Consider the following 13566-nt stretch of genomic DNA (forward strand, 5'->3'; position numbering starts at 1 on the left):
GCCGTCCGTCGCGATTCTTCTCCCCAGGAACTCCACTTCAGACATCAGGAAAACGCACTTCGAGCGTTTTAACCTGAGCCCCACGCGGTTGAGTCGACTAAGAACCTCCTCCAGGTTCTGCAGATGCTCGACTGTGTCCCGACTTATAATCAAAATGTCGTCCTGGAAGACCACCATGCGCGGGACTGACTTCAGTAAGCTTTCCATGTTTCTCTGGAATATCGCCGCGGCTGAGCGAATTTCAAATGAGCATCTGTTATAAATGAAGAGACCTTTGTGCGTGTTGATGCAGATGAGGCCCTTCGATGATTCCTCCAGCTCCTGCGTCATGTAGGCCGAGGTCAAGTCCAGCTTCGTGAACGTCTTTCCTCGTGCCAGCGTAGCAAAAAGGTCGTCAGCTTTTGGTAGTGGGTATTAGAAACATAGAAACATAGAAAATAGGTGCAGGAGTAGGCCATTCGGCCCTTCTAGCCTGCACCGCCATTCAATGAGTTCATGGCTGAACATTCAACTTCAGTACCCCATTCCTGCTTTCTCGCCATACCCCTTGATCCCCCTAGTAGTAAGGACCTCATCTAACTCCTTTTTGAATATATTTAGTGAATTGGCCTCAACAACTTTCTGTGGTAGAGAATTCCACAGGTTCACCACTCTCTGGGTGAAGAAGTTCCTCCGCATCTCGGTCCTAAATGGCTTACCCCTTATCCTTAGACTGTGACCTCTGGTTCTGGACTTCCCCAACATTGGGAACATTCTTCCTGCATCTAACCTGTCTAACCCCGTCAGAATTTTAAATGTTTCTATGAGGTCCCCTCTCATTCTTCTGAACTCCAGTGAATATAAGCCCAGTTGATCCAGTCTTTCTTGATAGGTCAGTCCCGCCATCCCGGGAATCAGTCTGGTGAACCTTCGCTGCACTCCCTCAATAGCAAGAATGTCCTTCCTCAGGTTAGGAGACCAAAACTGTACACAATACTCCAGGTGTGGCCTCACCAATGCCCTGTACAACTGTAGCAACACCTCCCTGCCCCTGTACTCAAATCCCCTTGCTATGAAGGCCAACATGCCATTTGCTTTCTTAACCGCTTGCTGCACCTGCATGCTAACCTTCAATGACTGATGTACCACGACACCCAGGTCTCTTTACACCTCCCCTTTTCCTAATCTGTCACCATTCAGATAATAGTCTGTCTCTCTGTTTTTACCACCAAAATGGATAACCTCACATTTATCCACATTATACTTCATCTGCCATGCATTTGCCCACTCACCTAACCTATCCAAGTCGCTCTGCAGCCTCACAGCATCCTCCTCGCAGCTCACACTGCCACCCAACTTAGTGTCATCCGCAAATTTGGAGATACTACATTTAATCCCCTCATCTAAATCATTAATGTACAGTGTAAACAGCTGGGGCCCCAGCACAGAACCTTGCGGTACCCCACTAGTCACTGCCTGCCATTCTGAAAAGTCCCCATTTACTCCTGCTCTTTGCTTCCTGTCTGACAACCAGTTCTCAATCCATGTCAGCACACTACCCCCAATCCCATGTGCTCTAACTTTGCACATCAATCTCTTGATCGTGCAGGGAGAAACGATTGATAGTTACTTTGTAATCACCACAGATTCTGACGGTGCCATTTCCCTTGAGGACTGGAACAATCGGACTGGCCCACTCGCTGAATTTGATCGGAGAAATGTTGCCCTCTCGTTGCAACCGGTCCAGCTCGATCTCTACCCTTTCTCTCATCATGTACGGTACTGCTCTCGCCTTGTGATGGATGGGTCGCGCCCCCGGAATTAGGTGGATCCGCACTTTTGCTCGTTGAAACTTCCCGATGCCTGGTTCGAACAGCAAAGGGAACTTGTTTAAAACCTGGGCACATGAAGTGTCGTCAGCAGACGAGTGCGCTTGGATGTCATCCCAGTTCCAGCGTAAATTTCCCAGCCAGCTCCTGTCGAGCAGCGTGGGATCATTTCCCAGTACCAGCTAGAGTGGTAGCTTGTGCATCACTCCATCGTAGGAGACCTTTAAAGTAGCACTGCCGTTTATGGGAATTAGTTCCTTTGTGTAAGTTCTCAGTTTCGTGCGAATGGGAGTCAAGACAGGCCTTGAGGCCTTGCTGCACCACAATTTTTCGAACATCTTTTTGCTCATAATGGACTGGCTCGCATCCGTGTCCAGCTCCATTGACACCAGGAGTCCATTTAATTCAACCTTCAGCATTATCGAGGGCCACTTTGTGGTAAAGTTGGAGCAACATCAGTGAGGCGAGTGTGTGTGGCCTATAAAGGCCCAGCGTTCGCAGAGGCAGCAGTCGGAGCAGCGTCAGTGAGACGAGCGTGGGGAAGCCTTTAAAGGCCCAGCGTTCAGTGAGGCCTACCAGTGCAGCTGCAACAGGGTGGCAAAAAAGAAGTAGAAAGAAATCGAAAGGTGACGTCAACGATATTGGTAAAAAACGGGATGAGTTCCTACGAGACGAATTTAGGGAGCTAGGAGTTAAATTAAAAAGTAGGACCTCAAAAGTAGTAATCTCAGGATTGCTACTGGTGCCACGTGTTAGTCAGAGTAGGAATCGCAGGATAGCTCAGATGAACATGTAGCTTGAGCAGTGGTGCAGAAGGAAGGGATTGAAATTCCTGGGGCATTGGAACCGGTTCTGAGGGAGGTGGGACCAGTAAAAACCGGACGGTCTGCACCTGGGCAGGAGCGGAACCAATGTCCCAGGGGGAGTGTTTGCTAGTGCTGTTGGGGAGGAGTCAAACTAATATGGCAGGGGGATGGGAACCTATGCAAAGAGACAGAGGGAAATTAAATGGAGTCAGAAGCAAAATATAGAAAGGAGATGAGTAAAAGTGGAGGGCAGAGAAACCCAAGGCAAAAAACAAAAAGGGCCACATTACAGCAAAATTCTAAAGGGGCAAAGTGTGTTAAAAAGACAAGCCTGAAGGCTCTGTGCCTCAATGTGAGGAGTATTCGGAATAAGGTGGACAAATTAACTGCGCAGATAGCAGTTAACGGGTATGATGTAATTTGCATCACGGAGACATGGCTCCAGGGTGACCAAGGCTGGAAATTCAACATCCAAGGGTATTCAGCATTTAGGAAGGATAGACAGAAAGGAAAAGGAGGCGGGGTGGCATTGTTGGTTAAAGAGGAAATTAATGCAATTGTAAGGAGGGACATTAGCCTGGATGATGTGGAATCAGTATGGGTGTAATTACAAACGGCAGAAAATGCTAGTGGGAGTTGTGTACAGACCACCAAACAGTAGTAGTGAGGTTGGGGACAGCATCAAACAAGAAATAAGGGATGTGTGCAATAAAGGTACAGCAGTTTCAATGGGCACTTTAATCTACACATTGATTGGGCTAACCAAACTAGTAGCAATGCGGTGGAGGAGGATTTCCTGGAGTGTATTAGGGATGGTTTTCTAGACCAATATGTCGAGGAACCAACTCGAGAGCTGGCCATCCAAGACTGGGTGATGTGTAATGAGAAAGGACTAATTAGCAGTTTTGTTGTGCGAGGCCCCTTGGGGAAGAGTGACCATAATATGGTAGAATTCTTTATTAAGGTGGAGAGTGACCTAGTTAATTCGGAAGTTAGGGTCCTGAACTTAAGGAAAGGTAACTTCGACGGTATGGGGCGTGAATTGGCTAGAATAGACTGGCAAAGGATACTTAAAGGGTTGACAGTGCATAAGCAATGGCAAACATTTAAAGATCACATGGATGAACTTCAGCAATTGTACATCCATGTCTGGAGTAAAAATAAAACGGGGAACGTGGCTCAACCATGGCTAACAAGGGAAATTAAAGATAGTGTTCAAACCAAGGAAGAGGCATATAATTTGGCTAGAAAAAGCAACGAACCTGAGGACTGGGAGAAATTTAGAATTCAACAGAGGAAGACTAATGGTTTAATTAAGAGGGGGAAAATAGAGTACGAGAGGAAGCTTGCAGGGAATATAAAAACTGACTGCAAAAGCTTCTATAAATATGTGAAGAGAAAAAGATTCGTGAAGACAAATGTAGGTCCCTTGCAGTTGGATTCAGGTGAATTTATAATGGGGAACAAAGAAATGGCAGACCAATTGAACAAATACTTTGATTCTGTCTTCACGAAGGAAGACACAAATAACCTTCCGATTGTACTAGGGGACAGTTGGAGAAGGAGGAACTGAAGGATATCCTTATTTGGCGGGAAATTGATGGGATTGAAGGCCGATAAATCCCTGGGGCCTGATAGTCTGCATCCCAGAGTACTTAAGGAAGTGGCCCTAGAAATAGTGGATGCATTGGTGATCATTTTCCAACAGTCTATCGACTCTGGATCAGTTCCTATGGACTGGAGGGTAGCTAATGTAACACCACTTTTTAAAAAAGGGGGGAGGGAGAAAACGGGGAATTATAGACCGGTTAGCCTGACATCAGTAGTGGGGAAAATGTTGGAATCAATCATTAAGGATGAAATAGCAGCGCATTTGGAAAGCAGTGACAGGATCGGTCCAAGTCAGCATGGATTTATGAACGGGAAATCATGCTTGATGAATCTTCTGGAATTTTTTGAGGATGAAACTAGCAGAGTGGACAAGGGAGAACCAGTGGATGTGGTGTATTTGGACTTTCAAAAGGCTTTTGACAAGGTCCCGCACAAGAGATTGGTGTGCAAAATCAAAGCGCATGGTATTGCGGGGAATGTACTGATGTGGATAGAGAACTGGTTGGCAGACAGGAAGCAGAGAGTCGGGATAAACGGGTCCTTTTCAGAATGGCAGGCAGTGACTAGTGGAGTGCCGCCGGGCTCAGTGCTGGGACCCCAGCTCTTTACAATATAATTAACGATTTAGATGAAGGAATTGAGTATAATATCTCCAAGTTTGTGGATGACACTAAACTGCGTGGTGGTGTGAGCTGTGAGGAGGACGCTAACAGGCTGCAGGGTGACTTGGACAGGTTAGGTGAGTGGGCAAATGCATGGCAGATGCAGTATAATGTGGTTATCCATTTTGGGGGCAAAAACACAAAGGCAGAATATTATCTGGATGGCGGCAGATTAGGATAAGGGGAGGTGCAACAAGACCTGGGTGTCATGGTTCATCAGTCACTGAAAGTGGGCATGCAGGTACAGCAGGCAGTAAAGAAGGCAAATGGTATGTTAGCCTTCATAGCTAGGGGTTTTGAGTATAGGAGCAGGCAGGTCTTACTGCAGTTGTACAGGGCCTTGATGAGGCCTCACCTGGAATATTGTGTTCAGTTTTGGTCTCCTAATCTGAGGAAGGACGTTCTTGCTATTGAGGGAATGCAGCAAAGGTTCACCAGACTGATTCCAGGGATGGCTGGACTGTCATATGAGGAGAGACTGGATCAACTGGACCTTTATTCACTGGAGTTTAGAAGGATGAGAGGGGATCTCATAGAAACGTATAAGATTCTGACGGGACTAGACAGGTTAGATGCGGGAAGAATGTTCCCGATGTTGGGGAAGTCCAGAACCAGGGGACATAGTCTTAGGATAAGAGGTAGGTCATTTAGAACTGAGATGAGGAGAAACTTCTTCACTCAGAGAGTTGTTAACCTATGGAATTCCCTCCCGCAGAGAGTTGTTGATGCCAGTTCATTGGATATATTCAAGAGGGAGTTAGATATGGCCCTTACGGCTAAGGGGATCAAGGGGTATGGAGAGAAAGCAGGAAATGGGTACTGAGGGAATGATCAGCCATGATCTTATTGAATGGCGGTGCAGGCTCGAAGGGCCGAATGGCCTATTCCTGAACCTATTTTCTATGTTTCTATGTTTCTATGTAAATGTGTGCACCCCATATATCTCTGCCTCCTCAGTCTGATGCTCTGGTTCGTCGTGATCCGCCGTGGATCTATCCTCCGCTGCAGCATGGTGGTTAGCAGGATTAGCAACATTTGCAGCTCGCTTGCACATACGTTGGAGGTGTCCCATTGTTCCACAGCCCTTGCAAACATACCCTTTGAAGAGGCATGACTGGAAATGATGATCACTCCCGCAGCGCCAACAATATGTTAATGGCCTTACATTCATCACCCTTGATGGAGGACTCTGAGACATCTGCGGACGTGCAGCTGCAGGCATGTGGGGTCTGCCCTGTACGTTGCGATTTGAAAACAACATCACCTTGTTCACAGTACTTGTAGCAGCACTCGTGTGCTGAGAGATTTGCTTAGTATTGTCACTGGTGGCAATGAACGTCTGGGCTATCGCTCTGGCCTTACTCAAGGGTGGGGTCTCTGCAGTCAAAAGTTTGCAAAGTATGGTTTCATGGCCAATGCCAAGTATGAAAAGGTCTCTGAGCATGTGCTCCAAATGTCCTTCAAATTCGCAATGTCCTGCAAGGCGTCATCTTGGCGACATAACTCGCCACTTCCTGGCCTTCAGACCTTTTGTAGGTGTAGAACCAGTACCTCACCATCAGAACGCTTTCCTTCGGGTTCAGATGCTCCCGGACAAGTGTGCACAAATCATCGTACAATTTCTCTGTTGGTTTCGCTGGAGCAAGCAGATTTTTCATGAGGTTATACGTTGGTGCCCCGCACAAGGTGAGGAGAATCATCCTTCGTTTGGCAGCGTTCACTTCTCCTTCCAGCTCGTTGGCCACAAAGTATTGGTCAAGTCGTTCCACGAAGGTTTCCCAATCATCTCCCTCTGAGAATTTCTCCAGGATGCCCACTGTTCTCTGCATCGTTGGGTTTGTCATCTGTATCTTATCAGCAGTTGTTGTTTATGAATAAAGAGTCTGACTGGATACTGTGAGCTCAAAGTAAAGTGTGACCTTAGTCTTTTATTTGCACATCTCTAGAGTGCCTCCTTTCATGCCCCTTCAAAAGGTACGTTTGCAAGGGCTGTGGAACAATGGGACACCTCCAACGTATGTGCAAGCGAGCTGCAAATGTTGTTAATCCTGCTAACCACCATGTTGCAGCGGAGGATAGATCCACGGCGGATCACGACGAACCAAAGCCTCAGACTGAGGAGGCAGAGATATATGGGGTGCACACATTTACATAGAAACATAGAAACATAGAAAATAGGTGCAGGAGTAGGCCATTCGGCCCTTCGAGGCTGCACCGCCATTCAATAAGATCATGGCTGATCATTCCCTCAGTATCCTTTTCCTACTTTCTCTCTATACCCCTTGATCCCTTTAGCCTGTGCTCCCAAGGGATTGAGGGATCCCTTGGGACTCCAGGGGATGAGCCCTCTGCTGGCTGTACAAGGTATATACAAGTTCATATACATAACAGGCGCAATCCAATTTCTGGGCCCTTGATTCTAAAGGTGATCTAATTGAGTGAATCTGCTCTGAGGTCAAACGAGCACAATCGATGGGACCCAGTATGTCAGCAATTTGAAGTATCCTCCTATTTCACCCTTGCTTTTGAGTGCTCAATTGATGGAAGGCAAATGTATAGACTTCCCGAAAGATGCAGTAGTGATTCTAAAATGGTGCTGCCTCATTGTTGCCTGTCGTAGCACTAGCTGGGATCTGAGTGGCACAGAGGGTGATTGCTGCAGTGATCTTCACCAGCATGAACATGGCATAATTGGTAGGCATATGATTTACAATCTTCGTTCTACTCCTTGCAGAGATTCCATTGCTGCTGCTTGTTGAGCTAAGTTTACAGTAATAATAGGTATCAGACTGATATATGAAACTAATTTACTGTGTGCAGCTCTTCAGGGATAGTGCATTTTTCCGGAATCATATCTTGCAGGCAAATAGCAATCTGCCATTTAGGGTGTTTGGCATATTGTACGCCATCTGTCTTTATATGTTGCTTAATGCACTAAGGCCAAGAAAATATTATATAGCACATAGGCACTGATCAAATAAACACTTCAAATAATGTGGTGGATTTTTTAAAGAGGTACTGCTCAACACTTGCTCTTCAGTAATAAATACTTTCACGACCAGTTATTTCTGGCATGTGCTAATCCTTTTCACTCTCCAGTGCAAACTTATTTCAGAACTTACAGTCTTAAATCTGACTTTTGAGTTCAGACATAGGGCCCTCCTTTCCAACTTAGACCCTTCAAAAGTAAATGCTATGTTTAAGAATCATAATAGGTTTGCTTTGCTTTTGTGCGACACCACAGTCTCATATTGTGAGCTCCTTTCATTTTGCCACTGATCTCCTGGTGCTCAAATTCATTATATCCTCAACAGCGGTAATAGAAGTGTGATATCATTACCAGTCTCTGCTTAGAGGTGAAGACAGCAACCTGGGATCAATGCTCTATTCAGAAAACTTGTATTGCATTTGGTAATATGCAGCTTTCTGGACCCCTAAACAATGTACAGTTTTTTGACTGAAGCTTTATCTACACTATGAATCTGACTCTCTATTACTGCATTTATTTTTAAGCCAATTAAAGATGACAGTGAGATTTTCAATTAATTTTCATGACAGAACGTATAATATTATGCAGGGATTGGCAAAAGTGGTAAAAATTGAAAGGAATATTTAAAAAATGAAATGAGATAAATTGCTGCCTCTCACAAATAGAGTAAATCTCACAGAGAAAAATCGAGAAAAAGCTTCGAACAATTGAAAGAAAAAGACTAGTCCTCAATAAATAAAGAATGAAAAATGGCAAAAGAGAAAGGGAGAAAAAAAGCCTCTGTTCAGAGAATAGGATAAAAATGAAGCAAAAGGGAAAGGGGCCTGTAGGGTAGAAACAGATACTGAGATGGCCTGGAACATAAGGAATGACCCTGGCTCTGTCACTGTGCATATCCATTCAAATGTATAGACCAGTTTAATTGTCCATGACATTCAATATATGTATCTGCAAGTATGATGCATCTGTGATACAGCATGTACTCTGCATCAATCCATGATCTGAGAAAGCAGCAAAATATTTTTGCAGCACAATAAAATTAATAAAAACAGCAACTTGTATTAATTTCGAACCAAAGAAATTTATGGTACAGAAAGAGGCCATTCGGCCCATCGTGTCCATGCCAGCCGAAAAAGAGATATCTTGCCTATTCCCATCTTCCAGCTCTTGGTCCATAACCCTGTAAGTTACGGCACTTCAAGTTCACATCATACAACCTTTTTGTACAATTTTTAACAAATGGAATTTTAATCCCGATCAACCTAAAAGCAAAAAAATGTAAAACAATTTTTCAAATTTTAATATTGTATCTGAGCCATGTATAGCACTGTTAATGTAAAAATAAATCCGACACTTCACAAATGGAAATAGATAGGGAAATGGACACGGAGCCATGATTAAGAAGGAGATTAGGAAGGGTTACCAAAAGCCTAATTGAAAAGATTTTAAAAGGAAGAGCACAAAGTGGAAAGGTTCAAGGAGTTATAACTTGGCTTGTACTCCCTTGAGTTTAGAATATTGAGGGGTGATCTAATTGAGGTATTTAAAGTGATTAAGGCAATTGATAGGGTAGATGGAGATAAACTATTTCCTTTGGTAGGGCAATCCAGAACAAGGGGCCGCAATTTGAAAATTAGAGCTAGGCCATTTAAGAGTGAAATCAGGAAGCACTTTTTCACACAAAGGGTAGTGGAACTCTGGAATTCTCCCCTCTATAAGGTTGTGGATGCTGGGAGAATTAATATTTTCAAGACTGGGATTGATATTGCATTGATATCATATATTGCAAAGATATGAAGCAAAGACAGGTAATTAGAGTTGAGTTATAGACCAGCTGTGATCTGATTGAATGCCAGAAAAGGCTTGAGGGACTGAATGGTCTACTCCTGCTCCTGGTTTACATTCCATTGACTTCAGTTTCCCGCTGGGAGATTTAGGTAAAATCACCCCTTTAAATGTCATGCATTGAGAGAAGAAGGTGTCAGGGTAGGTTAGCAAATATGGGAGTGAGGGTGAATTGGGCCCAGTGTGGGACAGGATACAAGCTGCTGCATTTTAAACAAGTTGGGGTTTGTGGAGGGTGAAAGATAGGATACCAGAAACTGTGTGCTGTTGACAACTCAAAGCGCTGGAGAAGTACCACCAGCGCTGCCTTCGCAAGATCCAGCAAATTCACTGGGAGGATAGATGCATCATCGTCAGTGTTCTCGCTCAGGCCAACATCCCTAGCATCAGGAAGAGTAGTACAAAGAAGGTAGTGCAGGGGTCCCCTGTGGTCATCCCCCTGCAAAACAGATACACTGCTTTGAGTGCTGTTGAGGGAGATGACTCATCAGGGGAGAGCAGCAGCAGCCAAGTTCATGGCACCGTGGCTGGCTCTGTTGCACAGGAGGGCATGAAAAAGAGTGGGAGAGCGATAGTGATAGGGGATTCAATCATAAGGGGAATAGATAGGCATTTCTGCGGCCGCAACCAAGACTCCAGGATGGTATGTTGCCTCCCTGGTGCAAGGGTCAAGGATGTCTCCGAGCGAGTGCAGGACATTCTAAAAAGGGAGGGAGAACAGCCAGTTGTCGTGGTGCACATTGGTACCAACGACATAGGTAAAAAAAGGGATGAGGTCCTACGAGACGAATTTAAAGAGCTAGGAGCTAAATTAAAAAGTAGGACCTCAAAAGTAGTAATCTCAGGATTGCTACCAGTGCCACGTGCTAGTCAGAGTAGGAATCGCAGGATAGCACAGATGAATACGTGGCTTGAGCAGTGGTGCAGCAGGGAGGGATTCAAATTCGTGGGGCATTGGAACAGGTTCTGGGGGAGGTGGGATCAGTACAAACTGGACGGTCTGCACTTGGCAGGACTGGAACCAATGTCTTAGGGGGAGTGTTTGCTAGTGCTGTCGGGGAGGAGTTAAACTAATATGGCAGGGAGATGGGAGCCAATACAGGGAGACAGAGGGAAACAAAAAGGAGACAAAAACAAAAGACAGAAAAGAGATGAGTAAAAGTGGAGGGCAGAGAAACCAAAGGCAAGAAACAAAAAGGGCCACTGAATATAAAAGGGCTGCAGGAGGGGTCAAAACTAAAAATCATGGTTTAAAAACTAGGATGAAAACACTCGACCTAAATGTACGCAGCATTCGAAAAAAAGTAAATGAGTTGACGGCACAAATCATTACAAATGGGTATGATTTGGTGGCCATTACAGAAACATGGTTGCAGGGTGGCCAAAACTGGGAATTAAACATACAGGGGTACCTGACGATTCAGAAAGATAGGCAAGAAGGGAAAGGAGGTGGGGTAGTTCTGTTAATAAAAGATGATATCAGGGCAGTTGTGAGGGATGATATTGGCTCTAATGAACAAAATGTTGAATCATTGTGGGTGGAGATTAGAGATAGTAAGGGGAAAAAGTCACTGGTCGGCGTAGTTTATAGGCCCCCAAATAATAACTTCACGGTGGGGCAGGCAATAATCAAGGGAATAATGGAGGCATGTGAAAAAGGAATGGCAGTAGTCATGGGGGATTTTAACCTACATATTGATTGGTCAAATCAAATCGCACGGGGTAGCCTGGAGGAGGAATTCATAGAATGCATACGGGATTGTTTCTTAGAACAGTATGTAACAGAACCTACAAGGGAGCAAGCTATCTTAGATCTGGTCCTGTGTAATGAGACAGGAAAAATAAACGATCTCCGAGTAAAAGATCCTCTCGGAATGAGTGATCACAGTATGGTTGAATTTGTAATACAGATTGAGGATGAGGAAGTTGTGTCAGAAATGAGCGTACTATGCTTAAACAAAGGGGACTACAGTGGGATGAGGGCAGAGTTGGCTAAAGTAGACTGGAAACAAGGACTAAACGATGGCACAATTGAGGAACAGTGGAGGACTTTTAAGGAGCTCTTTCAAAGTGCGCAACAAAAATATATTCCAGTGAAAAAGAAGGGCGGCAAGAGAAGGGATAACGAGCTGTGGATAACCAAGGAAATAAAGGAAAGTATCAAATCAAAGACCAATGCATATAAGATGGTCAAGGTTAGTGGGAAACTAGAGGATTGGGAAAATTTTAAGCAACAGCAAAGAATGACTAAAAAAGCAATAAAGAAAAGGAAGATAGATTACGAAGGTAAACTTGCGCAAAACATAAAAACAGATAGTAAAAGCTTTTACAGATATATAAAACGGAAAAGAGTGACTAAGGTAAATATTGGTCCCTTAGAAGATGAAAAGGGGGATTTAATAATGGGAAATGTGGAAATGACTGAGACCTTAAACAATTATTTTGCTTCCGTCTTCACAGTGGAAGACACAAAAACCATGCCAAAATTTGCAGGCCACAGGAATGTGGGAAGGGAGGACCTTGAGACAATCATTATCACTAGGGGGTAGTGCTGGACAGGCTAATGGGACTGAAGGTAGACAAGTCCCCTGGTCCTGATGAAATGCATCCCAGGATATTAAAAGAGATGGCGGACGTTATAGCAGATGCATTCGTTATAATCTACCAAAATTCTCTGGACTCTGGGGAGGTACCAGCGGATTGGAAAGCAGCTAATGTAACGTCTCTGTTTAAAAAAGGGGGCAGACAAAAGGCAGAGAACTATAGGCCGGTTAGTTTAACATCTGTAGTGGGGAAAATGCTTGAAACTATCATTAAGGAAGAAATAGCGGGACATCTAGATAGGAATAGTGCAATCAAGCAGACGCAACATGGATTCATGAAAGGGAAATCATGTTTAACTAACTTACTGGAATTCTTTGAGGATATAACGAGCATGGTGGATAGAGGTGTACCGATGGATGTGGTGTATTTAGATTTCCAAAAGGCATTCGATAAGGTGCCACACAAAAGGTTACTGCAGAAGATAAAGGTACGCGGAGTCAGAGGAAATGTTTTAGCATGGATAGAGAATTGGCTGGCGAACAGAAAGCAGAGAGTCGGGATAAATGGGTCCTTTTCCAGTTGGAAATCAGTGGTTAGTGATGTGCCACAGGGATCAGTGCTGGGACCACAACTGTTTACAATATACATAGATGACCTAGAAGAGGGGACAGAGTGTAGTGCAACAAAATTTGCAGATGACACTAAGATTAGTGGGAAAGCGGGTTGTGTCGAGGACTCAGAGAGACTGCAAGGAGATTTGGATAGGTTGAGCGAATGGGCTAAGGTTTGGCAGATGGAATACAATGTCGGAAAGTGTGAGGTCATCCACCTTGGGAACAAAAACAGTAAAAGGGAATATTATTTGAATGGGGAGAAATGACAACATGCTGTGGTGCAGAGGGACCTGGGGGTCCTTGTGCATGAAACTCTTTTAGAGTTTATCTGTAAAACATAAAACATTAAACCGTGCCACCCGCCTTGGATGACACAGCAGACATTTACAAGGCCCCGTTTTTTTCTTTTTTTTTTGGTTTTTTTTTTGGGGCGCTAAAAGCACCAGCAATTAAAACAAATTAAACTTTAAAACGTAAAATCAAATTAAAATTTGGTTGCCGGGCGTGATGATGCACTCCAGTCCCTCCGGTGCCCACCTCTCGCGGAAGGCCGCGAGCGTACCGGTGGGCACCGCGTGCTCCATCTCCAAGGACACCCTGGACCGGATGTAAGAGCGGAAGAGAGGCAAGCAGTCAGGTTGAACGACCCCCTCGACCGCCCGCTGCCTGGACCGGCTGATGGCACCC

This window comes from Pristiophorus japonicus, chromosome 5, assembly GCF_044704955.1.
Source record: "Pristiophorus japonicus isolate sPriJap1 chromosome 5, sPriJap1.hap1, whole genome shotgun sequence".
Lineage (NCBI taxonomy): Eukaryota > Metazoa > Chordata > Chondrichthyes > Pristiophoridae > Pristiophorus > Pristiophorus japonicus.